This window comes from Toxotes jaculatrix, chromosome 8 (assembly GCF_017976425.1).
Source record: "Toxotes jaculatrix isolate fToxJac2 chromosome 8, fToxJac2.pri, whole genome shotgun sequence".
Classification (NCBI taxonomy): Eukaryota; Metazoa; Chordata; class Actinopteri; family Toxotidae; genus Toxotes; species Toxotes jaculatrix.
This window is the reverse complement of record NC_054401.1, coordinates 28,166,555-28,192,834: the sequence shown is the minus strand read 5'-3', so window position 1 is coordinate 28,192,834 and position 26,280 is coordinate 28,166,555. Positions and strand designations below refer to the sequence as shown.

Genomic DNA, 26,280 nt, shown 5'->3' with positions numbered 1-26,280 from the left:
GTTTGAGTTAGAAGTTACAAACTGGTTCCTGTTTCCTTGGTGTCGTTCAGGAGTGTTTACAAGCTCAGGTGTATCCAACAACAGTGGCTTTTGTTCAGCATTACAAGCTGGTCCCTGATTAGAATGAACGTCACCTGCTGGTAAGAATCAGGATCATCAGGTAGGCAGTCAGCCTGTTGTATGGTAGAGGAGATTTAACTGTAGATTGCTCCTAGGCAGGAGTTGTTATACTGGCTTCTTTATGCGTGATGGCTTCATTGTGAGAAGGCAACACAGTCAGCTTGCAGAGCTCTGTCACCTCAGCTGACCCAGCAACAGCACCATGAGAGCAGTGAAAGACTTAAGATGTAAGTGACCATGTGCCTCTGTACCTCATATCTCCAGTAAATTGCCGTAGTCTGGCACCAGGTTTGGGGTTTGCTTTGTAACAAAAAAACATTCTTATTGAATTTAGTTTGAACTTTTTTGGTCAGTGAACTCCTGCAGTACCTGCTGTGCTGCGTCTGCATGTCAGCCATGTTCTCAATTCAGCACTAACACCTTCAGTCTTTGCGGTGTGCTCTCCATACTGCATTATACAGAGAGGTGTTTCTGTCATTTACCCTCACTGATATAAATGAGGTGGACAAAAATACCTGTCTGTAAAATGCAAAACAGTTCAACATCAGGACAAACTGCAGCCTCTAAAATGGTCATAAAGTTAAATCAGCAGCTTTCTAAAACAATTTAAACACAAACTGAACATTTATGACAGTAGGATTTGTTGCAGGACTGTTGTGTTAGACTGAGTTAGTTTTAGCTTGATGCACCTAATAAACTGCCAGCTGTTACGGCTGTACGGTGGCTGTACCCCCAGCAGTTTCCCAGTGTCACCTCATGTTTTCCTCCTTCCCTGTATTTACAGAGTTTGCTGTTCTCTCTGTGTGGGCCTGTGTTCAGAACCTCTTACTAACGTACTGTTCATACTATGAACATACTATGAAAATGCCCAGAGAAATGCCCAGATGTACACTAGACAGAATTTCTGAGTATGTGCCGTGAGCTTACTGGACATGCTTAACTGCCCCATAATGCATTGTGTCTCTTCAGACCCGGCCATCAGTGAATCTCCCCAAATCTCCAAAACCGTTGCAGCAGATTTACAAACAAGGTGTTTGTTAGACAAACTGACTACATGTTGGAAGTCTGCATGGTTTTCCTTCTTGCCTGAAAAAAAAAATTAACTTAATAAAGTGACATATTAAAGTCCTGTAAGCAAATATGCCTACAGCTTTCAGCCTGCTTTAAAATCCCCACCAATTGTCGCTGTCGCTGCTAGTTGGTGTAAAATGCATTGTGGGATACGTTCTGTTTCCTTCAATGTGAACAGTCAGCTTGGTAATGGCATATTTAATCGCCCAATTAGTAGGTAGTATGCAGTACATAGTCACTGAGTATGTAGTAGGCAGTACTTTAGTAGGTGGTTCAGAACAGAGTGTGTGTCTGTGCTGGTGTGGGCGTTGCTTCCTGCTCCTGGCTCCCTGATTACCTGCACACCTGCCATCCATCAGCTCATCACCTGCAGCATGCCTACCTCAGCTCTCCATCCAGTCTTCACCAGATTGTTGTTTCAAACACACTGGTAAAACATGTTCCAGGCCGGCTTTTGTTATTCTGAGTGGATTGTTTTCCTTATGCGTTGCATTTTCTAACCTGTTTCTTTTGTGTTCAGGATCATCACTCACCTGCCTGTCTGCCAGCTGTCCCCAAGCGTCAAGCCAACCTCCACCAGCCAGGCTTTCCCCACTGCCCTTCCTCGTTCCCACTTCCTTCCTCACCAGCCCTCACTCCATCTACCTCCTGCCTTTGGGTCCCTTCTGAGTTCCTGACTCCAGCTGTGTACTGTGTATATAGGCTACAATACTGTCCAGATGTTTGAGGCAATAAAAGCAAAGTGAGGATTCATTCAAAAACAATGTTGTGAATGTTTTTTTTATTCATCAGTTAGCTTCATACAAAGTGCAGTAAAGCTGCTGCAGGACTCCTTGTTCTTCATGTATCTGAAGATGGTTCTTTATGACTCTGGCTGTATATTTAGGGTCGTTGTCCTGCTGCAGAATGAAATAGGGACTGATCAGATGCCTCCCTGATGGTACTGAGTGATGGAGAAGAATCTAAACTGCCTAAAAAATTAGCACAGTATTGAACATGTGCTGCTCATAACTGTGTGTCTGCCCTCTGTAACCACCGTTCCCTCACCTCTGAGGTAAACTATGGCAACAAAATCATTGTTTTTTGCAGAGAAGGAATAGAAACTGAGTCACTCCTCTTTAGCGGTGCTGTTGCCATTTACCTAGGTGTTTCTGATGTTAACATATCTACATCCAAAACATATGAGTTTGAAAATATAATGCTTTGTCAGATTTTAAGTTCTCCAGCAGTTCATAGTTCGAGTAGCCACATCTTTAAAACACTTGAACACAGACAGATTCATGAGATGATCGCACAGGACATTATCTTCTCCTGTTTAACTCCAAGCTGCTGTGTTTATACTAACACAGGTTCATGCTGCACCATGCACTTTGGGTTGCTATGCAACTATTAACTACAGTGAAGTAAAAATCTGACATTGGTAACTGCAAGAACAAATCTGCTCTCCAGGTGTAAGCTTTTGTTTTCTCTGTATGGTGGAGAATACAAAGATGAGATATGGTGAACTGTGAATGTGCAGGGAAACACAACTAACACAGTAATGAACACGAGCTGTTATAGCATACAACTATATGGTGTCAAATGGAGCTTTTGTGTAGGTGTGAGGTAAAAGGCAGTGGACTGAATGTATTTGTATTAGCAGAATGCTACAACACATTTAATACACTTAATAAGAGACTGTGATGGTGTCCATCAGTATGAGACATGATGTGACTATGTGATGTTTATGATGAAGCCAGGCTGTAAACATTTCAGTGGTATCTTGAAACACTTCAAAGTGGTGGGTTAAATTCATGTTTTTGCCAAACACTGGTACACTGGTAATGTGTACAGTGATCTCTGGTGCTCCTTTAGCATTTATATACTAAGTATATTAAGGTTCCATACATGTCTGTGGTTTGTGTTCTTGAGCAGCTTTTGCGCTGGTGAAAACCCCACAACAACACACACACTTCTTCCTCCAGTCTGTTTGTGTAATTTGCATTTTAATTTATGGTCATTTTAATTAGTGTGTTGAAATGTTGGCTTCATGTCTTTCACAGATTAAGAAAAGAAGTGTGTAAGCTGATATTATTTTAGGTGCATTTCATTGGTACATTTAAAGTTGTTATGGTGGCCAGTGTATAATAACTCTGCAAAATAAATGAACCTCATAGTAATCAACAAAGATACTCTGCGTAACATCATAGTAATCAACAAAAATACGATGCTTTGCAGCTCTATCACATCAGCACTGAGGTTTGCTGACGAATTTTCCTAAATCGCTTCTCTTATGTGGGTCTGCAGAAAAATCAAAGACTCGCAGAGGAGTAATGGAGGCTCACCTGGGAATTCGGGCTGCACCATCCTGCGCAGAGCTCAGTGAAACTCATGTCATTCTAATAGCTGGTATACATTTAACAACTTTTGCACAGCTGCAGCATCACAGTCAGAGCTACAGCACATCTAACACAGTGTTGAAATTACATGCCCGTCACTCTCTGAGGTATTGCAGTGTGTTTGAAGTTGAGCAGCTCCAAATTGTAATTCTGTTCTACTGGAGAAAAAAATCCTTGTCCCTGACACATCTTTAACAGCCTCTTGAACTATTTTTTTTTAATAGTTCACAGCATGATAAATGAGCCATGTGCCTGCATCTCTCCTTCTTAACTCAAAAATACATCCTGTAATTTATCTGCTTTCCACACGTATGCCCACCTTTTCACCTTTTCGAGCAGTACCACTGAGAGTCATTACTCAAGACATGCGCTGCCTCCCCTATCCGCCACCCCTCCGAACCCCCCCACCACACCCACCTCCACGTTTAGCCCTGGGGCTGGATATCTATAATTCATCTTTTATCTGGCACTCACAGTCCTGGTTGCTGTTCCACACAGCCGCTGCCCACTTCACAGGGTAAAGCCACCTGCTGCCGCTCGCTTTAATACAAAATCTCACAGGGCACCTAGATATTGATTGTAATCCAAGGTAAACACCCTGGTTTGCATAATCATGCATTTCACAAGTGAGCATCGCAGCAAACCAGGCCTGCAGTGCTCAGGTTTTGGTTTCAGGGGGATATAGAATGCCAATCTGGCGCTAGCACCCCTGCTTTATAGGGTCTTAATAGCAACAAGGGGCCTGACCCCGGATCATATCAAAGGCAAATATGTTGTAAAAGGAAAAACTGTGCTGTGTGTCAAAGTGAAAGCTGAAAGAAGAAAAAGCACAGAGCCTGACCTCCCTCTGTGGTTCAGTTTATGACTTTTTCCAGCTCAGAGTGCAGGCGCTGTGCTGAATGCAAGCCAAACAAGCAAATCCTAATATATGAGCTCATGCTGTGGACTGTGTGTCCATGCATAAGGTACTTACCCTCCATCATGATATTTAAAGAACAGAAGTACCAAACGTTAAGAATAATCTGCAACACTAAATATCTGGAAGAGAGTGTACTTCTAATTCAGCCGTGTTTTGGAACAGGGCCTTCTCTGGGCTTTTTTAACTCCAACGCCTCGCTGACTGGTGAAGCTGTGACAGCACACTCTTTCCACATGAAAGTCTCAATTAATGTCAGTTCAATTATATTACTCATGAGATGTCACTAAAGGTGTTAAATGCTGACTGCGTTCAGTTAGTGGGTTACCGCCAACATGCTGTAAATCCATAAAGAAGTGCGCTATGCAGTGGTTATTCAGTCAGTTTTATTTATTTAACACTTGACGACATCCATACCTTACAACTGTCCTTCATGACATTATTATCAGAGCGCAACGCTCAATTAGTATGTGAGAAGAAGAAATGTCGAGGATTCGTTTCAGTCTGGATTAAAACCGTGGATGCACTGGTTGACATGCCATCCCTAAATCCATACCACTCACATGGTCAAAAATTCTGAATTGAAGTTCTGAATGTGAATGTGAATTACAAACGTGTTACATTTTGAGGAAAAATTGTGGTCCTGTTCTTTAGTGTGACTAGAATTCACTGTGTAAGTACCATTATAATAAAAACTTTTTTTCTTTTAATTGGGGTCTTTATTTTTTTATTTTTATTTTTATTATTATTATTTTTTTGTTCCCTGCCCTTTTCCAATAAAGGACCTGCACTGTGATTAAGTAAGCCATGCTCTTTGGCTTCCTGTTCATCCTTAACAGCTAACCCCAGATGACCTGAAGTCATTACTGAGCTCAGTATTACGACGCTTAGAAATCTGGAGCAGACTTTCCATCTCTCTCATGGATCCAGTTGCAGCATTTGAAAATGAATACTCTGCCACATATTAATTATACATTGAATGTGCTCCTGGTGTTTCCCAAACTCACTGATTCACCAAGCTGGACAGTGCCTTTTTATTATTCTACTGAAAGAGAATAACGGCTGAATCGGTTTCCGCTTATAAGAAAGCAAAAACAACAGGGGATCTGTCTGGCCCCCCCCTAGTTATGCAGTAAGAAACTGGCCATGTTTGGGAGTGGGAAAGATGGTGTAGATTCTTTTCTTTGACAACGTGCAATGGCCCGATGGTGTTCATTTCCTTCATAGACAAATACTGAAGCTGTGATTTCAAATGAAAATCACATGCCTTTGCCATTCCCGTTGCAGCACTTTGTCATATTGTGGAATGATGATAATTTTGGGTTGCAGTTATTGTGGGATGGTTGCTATCCCACATTTCTTGGCAATTTTTTTTTATTAATAGACAAAATGAATCCCTTATAGCCCAGTTTATCCACAGTGGATGTTTCAGGAATAATGTTTTCCAAACAATCAATTGTCGCATGAACACTAAACCCTGAACCATGAACTGCTCTTAAGACCCAAGTCCAACCAAAAGAATCACAGCAACAGACTCAGGCTGTTGGAGGACAAGAGGAGGAACAGAAGGCAGGAAGTTCAACTTGTACCTTTGGCTTCTAACAGTTAGTGTGCTTTAACACCTTTACTGTTTGCTTTGGCTCAAATGAACTCTGGACTGTTTATATTGGCTTATTGAGGCTGGTGTGAACAACTGGGCCAAGACCACCAGAACAGGCCAGAACTGCTGTTAAATCCATCTGTTTATCCTGAGATCTGTCAAGAAAACAATGTGTAGTTCACAGTAACTGTTTCTGTTTAAAAGGTGAGTGACACATAGCGGCCACACAGTAACAGTCTGTCTATTTTTTTTTTTTTTTTACATGATGTCCAGCTGCAGTCTCAACTAGTAACGCTCAGAATCACTTATTTTTTTGTGAGCTCTCTGTGAGCAGCACAGGAGATAAATAAAAACTTAAGTGCAGTGGAGAACAGATTCATTTTCCACCCTGGTCCACGCGTTTACACCTCTTAGTAATATTTCCACTTGTAATACGTCTCTGTGAACACAAAACTTAAAACGTTATACTGTACCCAAGAGATTTTGAATTTCTCAAAAGCAATGAGGGAAGTTGTTTTTGCTGTGTTGTGTTCACGTCAGTTTTCAACTTTTTTTGTCAAGAGACTTTAGTCCTGACATAACTACATCAAAGCTGGTATGGAAATGTTTGGTCCCCAGAGGTTGAACAGGGATTTTGAGTCACCCAAAGCCACAATTGCCACCTGTTAACAAGAAATGTAGAAATCAGTTTAGTCATACTTAGCATGCCAAGCACATGCTTCCTCTCATGAATGTAAACCTCTCTGACCTCTCTTTGACTCTATGACTTTACTGTTACTGCCAGGACAAGTTTTACCTTTTTTAGTCCCAGTAGCGCGGTTCTAAAAATAACCAAACCGTCAGTGTGTTGTTTCTCCTTTCGTACGTAATGAACTGTGAAGCCTGTAGGAGCCGCTGGCAGAACTTTGAGCTGACTGGGCTGAAAGGGACAGAGTATGTTAGCGGCCATCAGTTGTGGGTCACCCTCCCGTCTGCTCTTCTTTGTGTGTTTGTTGTGGCGTATGTGTGTCCGCTCCACTCTCCATCTCACATCATCATCATTCAGGAACCACAGTGAACATCAAAGACAAGTCTCCACTGACCAAGTCCAAGCAAACAGTATAAAAGACCTTTAATGAGAAACCATGGTATGTTTAGAATTTCAAATCACATGAAGGATTTCACTAATCTTACACAGCATGGGGAACACACTGCCTCCTTGTGTGGTATTTACTGTATAACTTGGTTTGTAAAGTAAAAAAATTTACATTTGAAACTACCTTCCCTCCATTGTACAAATGGTTGGGGATTAATATTTGAGGAGATTGTTGAGGTTTCATGACAGAGAAAAGAACTCTGCTGCTGTCTCTGCTCCAGCTGCCTACAGGCCATGACCTTGGGTGGGCTAAATTGGTTTCCGTTGGCCTGCTTTGTAGCAGAGATTGAGTCTCTCTGAACTTCTGCCAGATCAGTTTGGCACCCTAACCCCTTCAGTGACTCTGTTTTTGTCCTTCTTCTGCCCTGTGAAGGTCAGATGGATTAACACATACCTTTCAACTCCACAAGGGTACAAGTTATGGCCTCAGTGCTATTTCCAGTGCCATGCATTGCTGCCATTATCACAAGGACGCTTTTTGAGGACTGGAGCAAACACAAGTTGACTCTGGAAAACTGTCACACAACATTTTATGAAACAAGCAAAAACTATTTGGAATGAATAAGGTGATGATTATGTTTATACACCATTTAACAGTAGCACGACTGAGACACTTAATTCTACTTGATTGACAAGTTAAAGGATTCACAGTTAAGGCTTGAAGAGCGACTTTGTATGAAGACTGACTCATTCACCGTGAGAAATTCTTGCCACGAGTTATATATTGAACAGACAGTGTACCCACCCATCCACATGCCCAGGCCTCCACACCATCCATTTCCATCCAAGTACTATTAAGAGAAAGCTGAAATTCTGCAAAAGAATTAAGCAGTGTCGTAGCTGGTGACATTGAACAGGTTCATTCAACTCATGGACTGTCATGCAAAGTCACTGCTACTGTCGCAGACAATGGGATGAATTTCATCATGGCTTTCAAGACGTATGAGACTGCAGTATCAGATTCTGAGGAGGAGGGAGTTGAACATCAACATGTAACATTCACAGACGCTGGACAAGTGCTCTCCACCGGCACCGACCTGATTTTCTCTCCCATCCCATAGTTGAACAGTCTTTGCAGTCGACCAGATACCAAAGCCATCACTGAACAGGAGCATCAATTCGTTTAAGGTATGTTTCACAGTCATGGAACCGCTCACTGTGGCGTTGGACATATTGCAAGGTGAAGATAACTGCTATGGTAGTCTCCTACCAACACTGGAAACACTGGAACTGGAACACTGATGTCCAAGATACTGGCACCATGAAATGGGCTCTGTGGATGACAGCACGTCTGACTGATGTCAGGCCTTTCTGGCTATCAATGCATTTATTTTCGTCCTAGAAGAGCTATATCAGTATTTAGAATTTGGCCCTAATAGAAGCTAATTACTCTAAATGCTTTACTCAAGAAGAATGCCTCCTTTTAATCCACTCTCCACTTGATTATGATTAGCCTACATGTACAGCGCTGTGATATGGAAATATGCTGCTTTAATCAAAGATACATATGAATGATACATATGAGCGGAGGCCTACATACAGTCGTCCTTCGGTCTGCGCTGCACAGTGAGAATAACTTATTTGATTTTGATGAGGCTTTTGATTAGAGCCACATGTAAAAAAAGAAAAAAAAGAAATTAGAATTCTGAGTTTAAACTCAGAATTCTAATATTCACAGACCACTCAAGAAAGTTTTCATGTGTTGTAAATATGGGATTTGTGTTATAAAGTAATATACCTGGGTTGTGTTCTTGCATGTGCTTGATTGCTCAATACAGCGCCTCGCCAGATGACATTGTGTTGCAACAGTAACTGAGACCGTTTCAACTTTTTAAAAGTTTTTTTCCTTACATAAAAGGTGATTATGAAAATTTCAGTTTGACTTCCAGCTACTGCCAGTTTCTTGTTGTTACCTTTTAGTGTTCCTCCTTTAAGAGACACTGCAGTTTATGAAACGTTGTCAGACCAAACTGGTTATACTGTCAGCTGATCTGTTTCACTTCAACCTTACATGAACCCGCAGAGACTGACAACTGGAGAAACATCAATGAGAGCTGGTAACTAAATCATGGTAAATAAATCACAGTGCTCAGGTGTTAAGTGCAGAACTTTTATGTCCAAATCGCTGCATAAAACATTTTTTCAAAGACTTTCTCTATGACTGAACAATGACCTCTTCAACTGAGACACAAAAAAACTGGTTTTAAAGATAAACTCCTGAGACACACATGACACCTTCTATTCCAGGCACCCTGCTTATTGAGTTAGATCCTCTTGTGCAAAGCAGTATATAATTAGAAAAGCACAGCATAAAATTATACAAAAACCAAATCAAACTTTCTGGAAAACAAGTAGTTTTTCATCCTTTCTAAAGTTCAGATCTGTCATAAATCATACCTGATCCACTCTATGTACGTACTTAAGTTACCTAAGAGAGTTCAGAACCTGCCTGATAAAATCTCATGAGCATGTGATTCTTCTTGGACTTGCCACTAACTAAAAGAATATAGAATGTCTCTTAAAGAAACGAACAGAACGCCCCGCCAGAGTTCAGATAGAGGCCAAGCAGATGGTTCTCAGAGAACACAGATGAGGGGAAGCCCCATCTGAACTTATTTTGTTAAATGTGTTAATATAAAAATAAGTTAATGAGGAAACAACAGACATATGCTCAGATGAAAGTCTTCTACACTGAAAACTATAAACAATTTCATCTTTAGCCCTGTCTCTAACATGTAAAGAAGCTGTGAGAGCAAACACATCCTTTGCACGGATGAAGAATAAAAAACAAAGAATGTTTTTGTGTGCATATAAAACTCTTCTTGTGATCTCTATTAGAAGCTCTGCTGTGCTTTTGTTTTGAAATTACAAACAGAAATGTTGCTTGCGCTGGGCACTGACAAGCTGTATCTAATTAGCATCCTGAAAACCCATTGACCTCATAAGCAAATACACCACCTCTGAAATGATTTTATCTAGTGACGCTGTCAGGTCACTTCGCCTGTGGTTAACAGTTTTCTGTGGATCATGGTGCCATAAAAATGAAGAGGTTTTGGTGACCAAAGGCAAACAATCAAACCAAACCTTTTATAAGAAATAACGAAAGCTAACAGGAAGATTGCTTTGAATTTTCCCATGTATCTTCTTATACTGTATTTCCCTTGGGATGAGCCTTTTGCATTTTTTTTTTCCACTTGTGAGATTTCTCTCTCTCTCTCTCTCTAATTGCAATTGGTTCTAGAAACAAAAAACATACCATAGCCTCAGCAGTCAAGATTTAGATCATGCCACAGCTCACCAGTTGTATTGTGTGTACTAAAGGATACTGTTAATGCCCTGGGCAACCATCAACGCTGTGCTGCACTTTTCATAGACCGGTGTAAAATATTTGATTTTGTTGATCATAATAATTTACCAGAGACTACCCTTGTTAGGACTACACGATCCAGTCCCTTAAAATGTTTTTTATGACTCTCTGTGTGATACTCAGGGTCTATTTTTGGTCCTGTTTTATTCTCTATAACACATAAACAGCATCATCTCTGCCACTCCAAATTGTAATGTTCATTTTTATGCTGATGATATATTATTTTATGTGACTACAGTCCGAGTCTGGTACATTTCAAATGACAAAAAGTATGCTATTCTCAAGGACACTGAGAGTGCACAGCCTACTGCCCCTATTCATACTCTTCAAGGTTCACAAATTGAATTTGTGGGGCGTTTAAAATACTTTCAAGACCACGTGACAAGCAAACTGGAGGTTGAATTTTTTTTTTTTTTGATAGACAAAGCTTGCTTCTCTTCTGTTAGTTGGAAGATCACCGAACAATTTCCAATAAATCTTTTTTGATCATGGTGATACTGTGTATATGTATGCCTCTCCCTCCGCCCCCTGACTCGTGTATCACAATGCACTGTGCTGCTTTCAGGTACTGTGCTCCTTACAAATGCAATGAGCTACAGAAAACTTTGAAACTGAAAACTCTTCTTTGCTTTTGGTAGTATGAACTTTGCGCTCTAGATACTACATCTTCTACTCTAATTGTCAGGTTGTGCTCCCAAGAGGATGAACCTTTTTGGTTGGTTTTAATGACCCCTGAGTCCTTTCCTCTAGCAGCACCCTCAGGATAAACTTTACACTTTCAGCCTTAGTTTAAGTGAGACAAAGGCGAAATCATCATTAGTTAGTACTGTTGTATGCGGAGTGTAATGAATAATGGCTGTTAATGAGCCAGTAAAATTTAGCCCAAAAGTACAATATTCTGTGGCCGTTCGTTCTTCTTTTTACACTTATTAATGCTACATTTGTGAAAAATTACTATTGGCAGAAGGTGACCTGTGTTTTTGTACCACAGGGTTAATGCAGATTGACAGCCAAGACGGTTGTAATGTATGCTTACTGCACATAATCCCCTGTCACAGATGCATTTTCTCATCTAATAGTCACAGCTGATGTTATATTGGACATGCCCTTCCTGTCCAATGTTCAGGTCAGGTGTCTATTATAGCCCTGGCCCAATGTGCACTGGGGCTGTTTCCAGATGTACTGGTGCATATGTCCATACTGAATGAGAAAGGCACAAAGGTAGGAAGGGGAAGCCAGCGTGTCATCTATCCAAGTCAACCTAGCAGCTGAACTAATAGATGTGCTGCCAGATAGCCAGGAAGGCCGGATCAGTCATTCAGCAGCGTCTTTACATATGCAGCTGGGCCTGGAAAGAAGGAAAAAAATGTCTGGACCCTGTGCAGAGGAGTAAATGTTTCCTTTTGTGGGTCAGTTTTATCAAAGGGAGGCCGGGATAAAAATCTTGGACCCTATATAAATCACATCTGCAAACAATTTTTCAAATGTTGCTTCATGTCTTCAGACTCTTTTTTTCATTTGTGTTTCCAAAATGGAATCCACTACAGGTAAACACACAGTCAGCTGCTTTGAGATCAAAGGATATTTGATTGGGAAAAATGGAGGATGTAATGAAGCTTGATTTGTCCAATAACAACGTGTACACACACTGATGTGAGAGGTCAAGGGTTTAAAGGGGTCATGGGTCATTTAATTGGATCATCATGTGTTTGACAGACAGAGAGCATCATTGGTGAGAATGACACTTCAAATAATGTAAAGAAAAAAACAACAACTGAGTATTATCCAACCACGTGCTTTCATTTCAGAGATGGGAGCGGTTAGCTCAAACAACCATTGTTCTCCTATCCTCTGATGTGCTGACTGATCAGTTAGACTGGAGAGTGTGTGCTGCCACAGCAACATGTGCACACCTCAGAAACCTGCATGCATGTCAAAGTGGAGATGCCTATGAATTATAGATTAGAAGCTTAAGACTGCAACAGTGTTTGATTTATTTTTTGCCATCATTAGTGGGAACCATGAACCATACACACATACCCCATCCATCCATCCACGTACATGGATATACACTGTGCAGTATGCACATTATACTACACAGAACTGCACTTTAATTGGCAAGTGGTTCACTACACCCAACACCCTTGCTTACTATTGGAACAATCACACATATTTTAGAACAACACATATACAGACTACAATAGTAATGGTGGCAGTTGAAATGAAAATTTGGGCATGTTGAATTGTTTTCAGGAAAAAAAAATGTGGGAAATCTGATCAAGTGCTACTCTTTCCTGTAAATTACAAAGCACAGGCTACTGACACCTGTAAGTATTTTCTTTGGGTTTTTGGGTAAAGGAATAACGTTTGTTGCCTTCCAGGCTGTGGGGCACTCAGCTGCTACATTTAATTGCCAACTCTTTTTTTTTTTTTTAACTTTCTCTCCCTGAGCCATTAATTCATCCAGCCAAGGAGCTTTTCTTGCTTCAGTTGTTAATTTCCTAATGGATGGATGCTCATCAGCCACCTCTACCATCAATTCTGTAAACAGCTGAAAGGCAACAATGTATATTGCACACACGCTTCCCCATTGTACCCGCTCTACATCTGTTATAAAATCATACTCACAAAAGAATGAGATCTATGATGATATCTCCCCATGGTTTCAAAATAAGATGACTCTATTCAAAACTGCAGTGTCTGTTGCTCTTGCCTTCTTGCTTGCTGGTATATCCACTTTGATCTTTGAGGAGAATGGTTCACACACTTCACTCTCAGTCTCATGTGCATGATCAGGTTTAAGCCCTTCAATGACCAAGTTGTTCCTCTGTGTTTGTTTTTGCGGAACATCCAAACTCTCAGAGCCATCATTTAAAGGCAGCGTGAATTGTATTTCATGAATCTGTTTTTGTAGGTTAACTCCCTCTTCAGAGTGCTTGGCCAAACCATTCTTAATGCCATTTATGTGTGACTGTGAATATTTTACACTAATCTTTAATTCTTGAATTTCAGACAAAGGCGAGTCAGTTCTTTTATTTATTGAATCTGGTGTCAGCTGAGGGAGGCCTCCCATCTTTTTAACATTTTCCCATAGAAGGTTTTCTGCTGTTCAAGCACCTCTCAGAGTATCTGTTGTTACAAAGTCTGACTCCTCACCTTGTATCTTGGTTATAATGTTATTCCCGCAATTTAATTTAGCAACTTGTCAGACCATCTCCGTTTCAAAAGGACAACAAAAGAATGACAAAAAATCACCATGGACAAAAACCACCCAGAACCATTCACTTCTTGGGTATTTAATAGGAAACAAAACAGTTCTGCTTGTGGTAAATATCACTACATTGATGATTAGCTAAAAGTTAAAAATATTTATTAGGATTTGTTGTTCACCTCTGGTGCAGGGTGTATTTGGCTCAGTAAAAATAGAGAAAAAGTTGGCTGAGTGGCAGGGTGTCTTTGGATCTGATAACAATCTGAGCTGGCTGGAATTCCCAGGAATTCCAGCTGAGGAGACACAGAGGAGCCATGTCTCACTGGGCAGGTTTCTCTGTCTCCCTGTCAGTGACTGGCTATGCTGACAGATCCCATCAACACTCTCGACGCTTCTCTGCTCTCCACATACTCACCGGCACACACACTGTGCATGTACATACATAAGCTCACGCTCAATCATTCACCATCCTCTGACTGCCATTTGGTCTTATCTCACACAGGTAGTCATTAGGAAAATCTTTGTGTTGGACATAACATAGAATAGCATATGTAGTCCAAGCATACGGCACATATAGAGGCTCTAAGCTCTAACGTGTGAGATGGAGCAGCTGTAACCTGAGCAGCTTGTTTACGTTGTTTTTCTTAATCTGACACTCCTGTGTGTTTTCTTACACTCTTGGCTTGGTGCTCTCAGTGTGCTGTATTGTTTATGTCTTATCAGTGGATTCCTATCAGGTCAGCCAAACATGTCAGAGTACAGTGATCTAAGACATTTCTCTCTGTTCACTGAGGCTCAGTGGGGCTGGAAGAATGCAGCCCTGCCATCTCACTGTCTTCAGTATGTCTGTATATGTGTGGGTGCATGGCTGGTTTACAGGGCGATGGATGTTGTCAGTGTAAACACGAGGGGCATGAAGTATACAGTAATGAATCACTGCATAACAATGCATCCATGATACTGTGCTGGTTTATAGAATTTAGCTAGGTTAGCTAAAAGTAAAATAATAACTATATTAGCATAGTGGTAAACAAAGTAAAAACATTATTTATCCTCCAGTTTAGTGGCACAGAGAAGATGCTAATATCCTCCATAGATCTGGAAGTTTGCAACATTGTAATTGCTCACAGAGCTAATTGGCGAACTACTGTAGCTGGTGATCTAACTGCTAACGGGCTAGTCAGTTTTGAACATGCTAGCACTAGCCTCTGTTTCTCTTTGTTCACTGAGGCTCAGTGGTGCTGGAATAATGCAGCCCTGCCATCTCACTGTCTTCAGTATGTCTGTATATGTGTGGGTGCATGGCTGGTTTACAGGGCGATGGATGTTGTCAGTGTAAACATGAGGGGCATGAAGTATACAGTAATAAATCACTGCATAACAATGCATCCATGATGCTGTGCTGGTTTATAGAATTTAGCTAGGTTAGCTAGAAGTCAAATACCAACTATATTAGCATAGTAGTAAATAAAGTAAAAACATTATTTATCTTCGAGTTTAGTGAAACAGAGAAGATGCTAATATTCTCCATAGATCTGGAAGTTTGCAACATTGTAATTGCTCACAGAGCTAATTGGCGAACTACTGTAGCTGGTGATCTAACTGCTAACGGGCTAGTCAGTTTTGAACATGCTAGCACTAGCCTCTGTTTCTCTCTGTTCACTGAGGCTCAGTGGTGCTGGAAGAATGCAGCCCTGCCATCTCACTGTCTTCAGTATGTCTGTATATGTGTGGGCGCATGGCTGGTTTACAGGGTGATGGATGTTGTCAGTGTAAACACCAGGGGCATGAAGTATACAGTAATAAATCACTGCATAACAATGCATCCATGATGCTGTGCTGGTTTATAGAATTTAGCTAGGTTAGCTAAAAGTCAAATACCAACTATATTAGCATAGTAGTAAATAAAGTAAAAACATTATTTATCTTCCAGTTTAGTGAAACAGAGAAGACGTTAATATTCTCCATAGATCTGGAAGTTTGCAACATTGTAATTGCTCACAGAGCTAATTGGCGAACTACTGTAGCTGGTGATCTAACTGCTAACGGGCTAGTCAGTTTTGAACATGCTAGCACTAGCCTCTGTTTCTCTCTGTTCACTGAGGCTCAGTGGTGCTGGAAGAATGCAGCCCTGCCATCTCACTGTCTTCAGTATGTCTGTATATGTGTGGGTGCATGGCTCATTTACAGGGCGATGGATGTTGTCAGTGTAAACACGAGGGGCATTAAGTATACAGTAATAAATCACTGCATAACAATGCATCCATGATGCTGTGCTGGTTTATAGAATTTAGCTAGGTTAGCTAAAAGTAAAATAACAACTATATTAGCATAGTAGTAAATAAAGTAAAAACATTATTTATCCTCCAGTTTAGTGGCACAGAGAAGATGCTAATATCCTCCATAGATCTAGAAGTTTGCAACATTGTAATTGCTCACAGAGCTAATTGGCAAACTACTAGTAGCTGGTGATCTAACTGCTAACGGGCTAGTCAGTTTTGAACATGCTAGCACTAGCCAGTCAGAATAGTTCTCCAAGTTAGCTGTTTTGCTAACTGCCAGATAGCTAGCCAGCATGGAAGCTAACCAGACATTATGTATCCAGATATATTTGTACCAGTGCCTCTTTTTTGTTGAGTCAAGTTACATAATTTAGAACAAAAAACAAATGAGAAGGTTCCTGGACAAACAATGGGGATCCATGCTTAGTTGTTAGTTACACACATTCACCGGTAAATCACATTTCTGTCTGGCTGATGACTGGCTGCTGCTGCTGCCCTCCCCCACTCACTGAACACCGCTGCTGCGCCGTTTTAGTCAACAAATCTAGTGAGAAAGTCACCGAGTTGCCAACAATGATTAACATCAATCCTGGCTAACTGTGTTTTATCCAGTTTTATTCTATTAATACATCCCCAGCTGAGTGGTGTCCACTCAGGTGCAGTGGGTGTGTAGGCATTGACCTTTATTCAAAGTAGAAAGAAGCTGCCTACATGTTGGATATGTGTTTATGGAGTCATGGTTCTGGTTGCTGACTCATGCTAGTGCTTGAGTCATTATTCATTGTTTAACTATTTTTCTTTGATTTACAGCACCAAGACTTTGCACACTCCTGCCTGTGTTGTTTCACTTTATTCTACTTGTGATTTTCTGTACCCACCAAACATTTTACAGTGGTGACATGGAGACAGCACTGAGCAGAGGTTTAGTAGAGAAGCACATCCCAGTTTTTTTCTTTTTTTTTATTCAGGCTGCCGCCCTGAGACTCATTTAGTCAAAGTAATTAGAGGGTTGTGTCAGCAGCACTACTAGATTGAGTAATACACTATAATTCTGGTCAGAGTTAATTTCTCTCTGCTCTCACACGACATTTGCCACACACAAAGCCACACTCATTCACCAGTATTCTTGTGCATGCACACATACTACATGAGCGCCAATACACACACATACGTTGTGGTTAAGCCATCGCACAGTATATCTCCAGTCTTGTCTGGTTTTTGTCCACACATGCAATCAAAGTGTTGTCCGCTGAGAGACTGCAGTCATTTTGGCTTCCTAGCAGGGAGAACACACACATCTGCAGACACACACAAAATCCTATCTCACTGGGAAAACATGCACAACGCTCCTGAGCTCACTCCAAAACGGCAACCTGTTTGATGAGGGCGCCAAAGGAGTCGAGCATTAAAGCCATAAAAAGTGAAGTTTGATTCAGTTCCAGGTAAATGCCAGATTATCCCTGACCATCCAAACACAGGAGGATACCTCAGGATAAGGAGAAAAAGGAGCCATCTTTTAGAGTCTCAGACAGTCCTTGTCCTTTCTGGCTCTGCCGTTTCCAAAACAGACTAAACAGTAAGTGTGCTTTTATTACAGCAGTGATATTGAACTGGATACAGTTCAGTTCGGTGTCACAGCTCTCATTAAACCTTGGTGAATATTGGACTATTGTTTGTCAAGTGTCAAGAAACACGACTCCAAATGGGTAACGATACAGTACACAAATTTGTGTGTAGTTATTAGGGAACGATTGAGAAATGATTCAGGAACAACCTGACAGTTTATAAGCTGTTAAAAAATAGTTCCTTAATGACTCAGAGTCCAGGATTATGAAGCAGATAATGATGAGTTACTCCAGCACAGACTGGGAGATATTTTATTAATGAATCATGAGGGAATAAGTAGTTCACAAATATGTGTGAATCCACATACTGACCACTTTCTCCAGAGTTGTTCCTCATTACCACTGCTGTGCAGCACAAAAGTAAAACAGGAACTACTCACTGGTTCACTAGAACATTACTCTTTTTGTGCACTCTAAAGTAAAGTGATACATACAACCGAGTAGTTACCGAGTGGTCCCTCATTACTTCACTATCTCACCATCACCTTTGTTGTGCATCCCAAAATAAAGTGATATTTCATACAGAGTAGTCCCTCTTTACTTCCTCAGTACTTTCCATCAAATGTCAACCTTACAGTGGCCAAAGAGGAGTAGTCAGGAGATCCCCAAACACAGCACTATTTGTCCTGTAAAGATCACGAATGATGAATGTCTGTACAAAATTTCATTCCAGTCCAATAGTAGCAGAGGATCGTCAGTCTGGATCAAAGTGGTGGACTCACTGGCTGATTCGGGGGAATGGGTTACCCTTAAACACACAATAAAAACCAACCAAATCCCTTGAAGTGACAGCTCTTATAAACTTCCTGAGGGAACAGCATCAACTATTCATGCAGGTGTTGTCACTCTGTCATCACATTAACATTCCTGTGTAAGACTTGTGTCAAGAAGCGGAAATTCTCTCAACAAAGAAGAAGAAAAAAAAAAGCTTTACACACACACACACACACACACACACACACACACACACACGTGGGAACAGCCAAGGAAGTGAAAACAAAAGATCAAGAAAAGTAGCATTCCTGCCAGATGAGATTAATATATTAGAGGAAGTAGAGACACTGACAATACAAATACATTTTGATTATAGGATGACGTGGACGGTTTCTTTAATGCACAATACCCACATAACATCACATCAGTGTCACGAAGGAAAATCTTTTTACCACAGTGGTTCCTCTCTGACTCAAGCTTAGTCTTTGTTTATCGTGCATGTTAAGGTTATTTCATACCTTAAGTCATGTTGCTGCCATTGTGGATGATTCAGTCTGAGCTTTAACTTTAGTGAAATTCCAGTGTGGTTATAGTCTGCCAGGTCACAGTAATGATTATGGATCACACACATTTCTGTTTTGAAACTGAAGGCCTGGCTCAGGGAGTCAGGTTGACAGAAATTTGGTCACAGATGCCACGTTTGGTTAATTGACCAAACTGGCCAAAGTAGAGGCTGCGTGCGGGAGTTTTATTCTTAAGTAAAAATTTCAATGTTTTTATTTTTTATTTATTACTTGGTTACTTCAGTCCAAAGACAGACAGCGAAGGCGATCTGAAAACTCTGAATTTAGGTATTAGAATGCTGCTTTCTTAATCTGATGCTAAAATTAGATGAACACTCTCCATCCCTGTCTTATCTCTCTGCAGGAGCACTCCAGATGTTCCTGTCAACACCGGCAGAAAAAGAACACGTCCACCCTTTCAGTGCTGATATCCACTGACTCTGCACTGTGTCCTGAGTCGGGTTAGTCCTCTTTGATCCTGAGGTCATATTACTGAATGGGCTGGACACCGGCTGGTTGGATAGTCCCACTCTGAATGTAATCAATCACAAGTGTAACTTAAGCACTGCCCTATGAGTGCATTGTGTTTCTGTTTATAGTTAAATTTGATCTTCAGACAAAGGGGCCGGGAACCGAGTAAATCTCTTGCACAGTGGCAGTATGTCCCACTGACATGACACACTGAGACATCTGCTACATGTCTGTCTGACCTGAAGACAGATCCCCTCTCTGTTGCCCTTTCTGAGGTTTTGTGAAGCTTTTCTTATCCAGATTGAGGGTTTGAAGACAAAGGTATCATGTGTTGGACAGAGTGTAAAAGTCCCTCATAACTAATTTGTTATTTTAGACTAAATAAACAAAACTGACTCAAACTAAGATGCCTCGGTCCACGTTATTCTTTCATATCAGGTTTCATCTTCTCTCGCACTACACCTCCTACACCATCACCTGTCCATGAGGAGGCAGACACCTGTTTGGTAGTTGTCAAGCAGTCCAAATAAACCAGAGAGGATGTTAAAATGAGGTTTAACAAAACAAAGAAACAGAGCCACTGTTCTCTTACTCTTGTTCACAGTATTATAGGTTGATCTAATTATATTCTGTCTGTTCTTTACGTCAGAGAGAGAAGTCTGTGTTCCTACAGAAAGGCAACGTGAGCCCACATTTGCTTGATGTTGAAATTGTGATTTTAAAGATTATAACTGATAAAATAGTGTGAATAAAAAGACAGTGTATTTCAGATGACAGTCATACTAATAGCTTATCAAAGGGTGAAGGGATAGATAAAGATTCATCTTATGGGGGATCATGAATGTCTGTAAAAAAAAATTCATAGCAATCCATGGATAGATATTTCAGACAAAAGTGGTCGAGCGACCAACTGACAGACTAACATCATGTTAGTCATGATGCAATATGGCTAAAAGTGAAAACCTTTATGATTTCAGTGTGTCGTTTTTGTGTGGTTACTGACATTACTGAAATGATTAACTGAGTTTCAAAATCATTTTCTGATCATGATCATGATCTGATCATCTGGTTAAGCATTTCAGCTCTACACCTGATAACGAAGAAATGTGCGAGACCGAGACAAGATAGTAGAAAAAATGAGACTGGACTTGAGATTGAGACTAACCTCTTTACCTTCAGTTTGCTTGTCTGTGTGTTTTACATTAGCACACTGTTCCTGCTTGGGCTACCCACATGGTGTTTGTTTTGTCTACATATGGTTCTCAGTGGATCCCACATAAACATATTCAGAGGGGAAAGAAAGAAAGAAACAAACAAACAAACAATTCAAAACATTCAGGTGGTCTATTACTTTAGTCTTCAGTCGGGTGCATACTCAGCTTTCAGGTGGGGTTTGATGTTGAGTTTCTGTCTCGAGCTTTCAAACTCTCAATATTGTCTGAACACGTATTTGTGATGTAAAACAATCAGTTACCCATGCATCAGGTAGCGGATCAGGAACGTCTGAGATGCAAACCACTGTGCAGAGCCTGGAGAGCACACAGCATGGGGTAAACTCAACACATCATTCACAAACACACCTTTGTATTTTACCTGATGATGAACTTCAAACATGTCGCAGTATGCTGTTCATCTTCAAAGTGGTGTCTCCTCTTTACTTTATTATGGCCATCTAGAGACCTGCACAGACCTCAAGGAGAGGAACTCAGACTGCACATCAATAAATTATTACGAGAAATAAGTCGCTGTTCAGTGAAAATGATCACTGAGGAGACTGAAAGAGAAACTTCACAGGATTCAGGAAAAAAGAAAGAAAAGAAACAGCTGTACAGTAGGTGTAGCTGTAAACTGGGGTGATGCACCAAACTACGAATTAACCTTTTCAGTGAATTCTGGAAGATTTTTTTTTTTTTTTTTTTAATTAAAGTCTTATTCTTCTATCCATAACCATAACACCAATGACACGAAATATGAGGGGTTTTGCAGAATTTTCCAGAACTGGTATTCGGAGTTAGCTATGCTTGAAGAAAATGAAGGCAAACAGTCCAATTATTACCCTGCTTTAACTCTGACCTACTTGCAGCACCTGTGCATGCACATGAATCATTGTCAGCTTTTCTGAATGCGCTCACTTTCAGTTTTACTTGAAGATAAACTGCCGGTTTGATTACAATCTGTGCTGCATTCTCTGCTCATGTTTCTTGACGCAACCATTTCTGTGGTAGCAACTTTTTCTGCTTGCTGTGGCAGGAAGAGTGAACCACAGTTCGGACAGATAAACAGTGAGCTGAAAGCAGACGGGAGCCGCAGACTGAGCTGATGATTCTCTGTAGGTTCATCAAGATGAGCCACTTCTTTCACACTGCTGCATTGTACTCACATTATCATTGATACACTGTTATGATGCAAATATCAGTTGTAGCTTTGTGGCAGCACAAGGGCCTGAGGTGTGTATGACAGACAATAACTTGTATGCTAGGTAGACTGCAAACAAGATGCCGCAAACACTGGAGCAGGTCTTATGCAAATTATTTTATAAAATGCCTGTACTGGATACAGCCAAAGACAAAGCAACACCATTGGGCACTAAGACAAAGCTGTCCACTTACTACCATGGTTCAATTCATATTAACTGGTACATAGTGTTGCTATAATTTTGATGCTAAGTGACCAGAGTGTGAACACACCTTTAACCAGCCAAAGAACAAATCAGCAAAATCAGCTCCTGCTGTGCTTGCAGTTCTTCTTTAGATTTTTTAGAAGTTTTTTGAGTGTGTGTACTGAGCAAGTAACTACACACACATACACACCAACTACAGAGCTGACCTCATGTTTGAGTTCCGCATCTGTACATGATGCTGTAGGAGAAGTCCATGGTGATTTGAGAGAGGACATAAACAACATCAAGTGAAACAAAACGCTGGGCTAAATCTAGGACAAGCCTTTCCCACAGGAGCCTGCTGTGAATGGTATCATTCAGCAAAGTACAGACAACACTCAACTGTACACCACTTATTCCTCCTCCTATTCAATACCCTGTGCAGTCACAGAGCAGGATAGCTCTCTATCACTGTATGAAATGACCCAAGGAAAGTAGAGTCATGAAAATTGTAAAAATAGGTTTTACAGCCCTGTTGAAACTTTAATCTAGCAACACAGTGTATTGTACCTGTTCTGAGTGCCAAGACACACAGGCGTGATAAAAAAGTTTATCTGCATCTGTTAATTGCAGCGCCTCTCAAATTTGTGCTGTCAGAAAGGGGATTTTTAGATAGATAGATTTACTGCAGCTGGTGTGCTAAGTGCTAAGATGCTATTCAGCCAGAAAAATGCTAGGGATAGTCAGTCATTTAAAGGGGACAATTCACAGTAAAGGAACAAGAAGTTCATAATGTTTTTAAAAGAAATGGATTTGTACCATCAGCTTCTCATAACTGTCTAAAAACGGTCACTCTTTTCAGGAGCTCTCTTATTTACAACGCAGCGCAGCTTTTTAGCTGTGTAGCACCAACCACAACAGCCAAGGCGTGCCATATCCATAACAGCTTCCTCTGTTCCCTCAAAGGTCATGGCTGTTGAGTGTTCAGTGATGCAAATTTGAATATTAAAATGAAATATGGCTCAAAAGATTTGCATGGATTTACTTCACCCCCGTGAGCAACTCCAAAATTGCTGATATTCCATTTAAATGAAGATGTAACTCTATATGTGTTTGTAAGTGATGGATTCAATTTTGTAAGTGCTTTTGATAAAATGTCTGTCCACCAGATCCTTTTGAACCTTTTACATGTTATATAGCCATGTAATATAGCCATTAAATTCAATTAAAATAAAATTTATAATCTACAAAGTGTAAACTTTTCAACAAAATTTAATCCAGGGTTAACAGAGCTAGATTTCTTTTTTTTTTTTTAAGTGTGTTGTTATCAGCTGATCCAGAGAGGAAAAAAAAAAAATCCACATGCCTCCGCTCCATGAAATCAATTATTTTACTTTTCTAAATCATCTATATCATAATGCTCTGAATAAAAAAATTCATGAATGAATACATCTCTGCTTCCACTGTCACTGTAAACACTATTGTTTACAAAGTAACCGAGCTCAACCCAGAAAAAAAATTCTCCGTTCAGTACATCACAGAGCGAGACAACACAAATAACATAACAAAAAATTTACCATGAACTCAGAAAGAACAGGTTTGGAAGTTTTTTTTCGTGGTAGACGGAGGATAGAGCTTTTTGGCTCTGTCTCTCCGGTTTGACAGAATGATGGATTGTTGCGTCGAAACATGGAGAGCTGAGCCCCAGGGGTAAGCGCCACAATAGAAGTGGATAAATCACTGACAGGGAAGGATCACAGTTACCTCAGACACTGCTTCTTACACAGGGAGAAAAAGTTCCACATTTCTAGTATTCCTTCAGTTTACTGCTGTACTCTTCTGCAGGTCAGCTGTAGAGCCTAACATGTGAGCATATGAAGGGACACTCGGATATGTAATTATACATGTTAACACACACATAGAGTGGAGTGTAATTAGAGTGTAATTACAGCAGTGGAAGTCAGTTATCGTCAGCCTACAGCTATAAGCTCTTAACACAACATCCTGCCTGTGGTCTCATCTCCGGAGCCGTGAGGGCGGTGAGAGACATTCATGCCTTTCCGCACACACTGATAAACGGAGGCCTTTATGCCTCCTGAGCGCTGAAACATCCGGCGCCGTGCTATGTGATAGGGATACTTGTCACTGCAGCGGCGGGATGAAAGATAACCACATATCCAGAAGTCCCAGGGTTACTGCCAGAGGCGTGATCAGAGGAAAGAGAGGCGTGAGAAAATGGGTGAGGGAGAGGTGCAGGCCAGGGAGAGGTATGGGAAGGACAGGGTAGTTACATTTGTGCAGTGTGCATGCTGCAGTAGTGGTGCAACAGCTGTGAGAAGACAGGCCTCCCTGTCTCAATGAAACTGGAAGGATTTAACCCTGACGACCCACTGATGGTTACTGCCCACCTGTTCATGCTCTTATACAAACATTCCGTTTGATCTGTGCTTCTCAAAGAGGACAGCCAAGTCTCACGTGGGTCCAGGGAAGAGGGGGGGGGGGGGGGTTTCATGTGTTCTTGGTGAAGTTTCAAAGATTCCAGGAGTCCCAGAGGGGACTGCAAGTACCACAGAAAGTGTTTCAGCGTCATTAATGTTAAACAGCCTCGTTTTTTTGATTTGGATCGATACCACGCACTGTTTCACTGATGGGAAAATACCATTATAAAAAACTTTCATGAACTGCTTATAGCATGGAAAGTTAGGTGCATATGAACATATGTACTAATGCAGCCTGGAGTCTCTAGCCTCAAGCCAAGATGAGGAGCAAGCTCCAGAGGTCTGGTTAGCCCAGCCAACGCCGTCTCAAGTGACATCAGTGGAGGACATTTATCAAACTCAGCTCCCTCTGGAGACACAAAAGGTTTTATACCTTCTACTTTTCCACAGTAGCCTGTGTTCAGGTGCAGTATTGAGTTGTAGATCCTCTACGTTTGTCAGCATTCAGAGCCCGATTCATGATCACTGTAGTTCCATGTGTATGCAGTGCAATGTAAAATAGACTTGAACCATAAAAATATGCTTTGACCATTTACACTTTGGCATTTATGAGCATGTAGCGTGAGTAAAACGTTACATCTCCTGGCCTGTGCAGACATCTGGATTGTTTAAAATAGGGGTGTAGTTATTCCGTCAGATGTGTGTGAAACTGGCGACTGAAAAATGCGGCTGAAATGCTTTCTGTGCTGACACGCCGTAACAAACGTTAACCACATTTAGCAATCCCATAGTGCAACAGATTTTACACAAAAAAAAAAAAAAATGTAAACAGTCCTAATGCAAAAGCTCTTCTTTCAAAACACAGAATGCACAGTGGAGAGTCATCCAGTTTTAATGTAGTAAAAACATGCACACACTAATATGCTGTGGTATTATATTATCATACTGCAATTTTCATATAAACCTCAATGCTATTAAGGATCATAGAGTTGTTGTGATCCAAACAAACCTTCCAAAGGTTCAGTTTATACTATCCAATGTCTGCATGAGGATCAATGAATCAGATTCCTACCTTCAATGCACTCTGGCTGCCCAACAGTGTCATCAATCTTTAAAAACTTTATGTCATAGTTAATCAAAACTGTCAAAAAAATAGTTAATTTGTTTTGATTTAGGCAGACTGCCTTTAAAAAGGGGGTGGGTGGTTAAGGGTTACAGTGGCGGTAGAGGTGCTGAGATGGTAGAGAGGGTTTTCCCACGACACACAGACCAATGGCCTCCTTACCCCTTAATCCAACCCTGATCATGGGTCAACTGACTGAAAGTGCAACACATTGGTCCTAGGTCCTGTCAGGTCCAATCAAAAACTTGTGCTTCTGCTTATAAAAATCCAAGATGGAGCCTGACAGCACATTATATACTAACAGGCTCAATAAATCAGAGCACTATGATTGTGTGATGATGACAATCTAACCACACGGCGAACAGGGAAAGAGATATTCCAGTTCCAGGTTTCAGACAGTCACATCACCTAGCCCTGACTGTTCTAGTGTTAGGAAATGTCAGATTGCAGCACTGCGAAAGCTCTGGTGTCTGATCTCACTTCCACCCACAACCCCTATTATTCCTCCCCTCCCCATGTATCCACAGTGAAGAAAGCAGCTCTAAATGCTGTACTGTAACCTGAGTCTGCGCAGCTGCAGTTTGAATTGGAGGCCTTTAACAAGTAGGAGAAGGAGACAAAGAGGGTGCAGTGCTTCCTTGTACAATGTAGTCTACATATATGAAAG

At 40.9% G+C, this 26,280-nt stretch overlaps 1 long non-coding RNA gene across 1 annotated transcript; it reads left to right on the top strand.

The window, feature by feature from the left end:
- The first annotated feature begins 224 nt into the window (after positions 1–224).
- LOC121186349 lies at positions 225–1,809 on the top strand. Its single transcript, XR_005894448.1, has 3 exons — positions 225–347; positions 905–1,621; positions 1,712–1,809. It is a non-coding gene; the product is annotated as an uncharacterized LOC121186349 (long non-coding RNA).
- Positions 1,810–26,280: the final 24,471 nt, after the last annotated feature.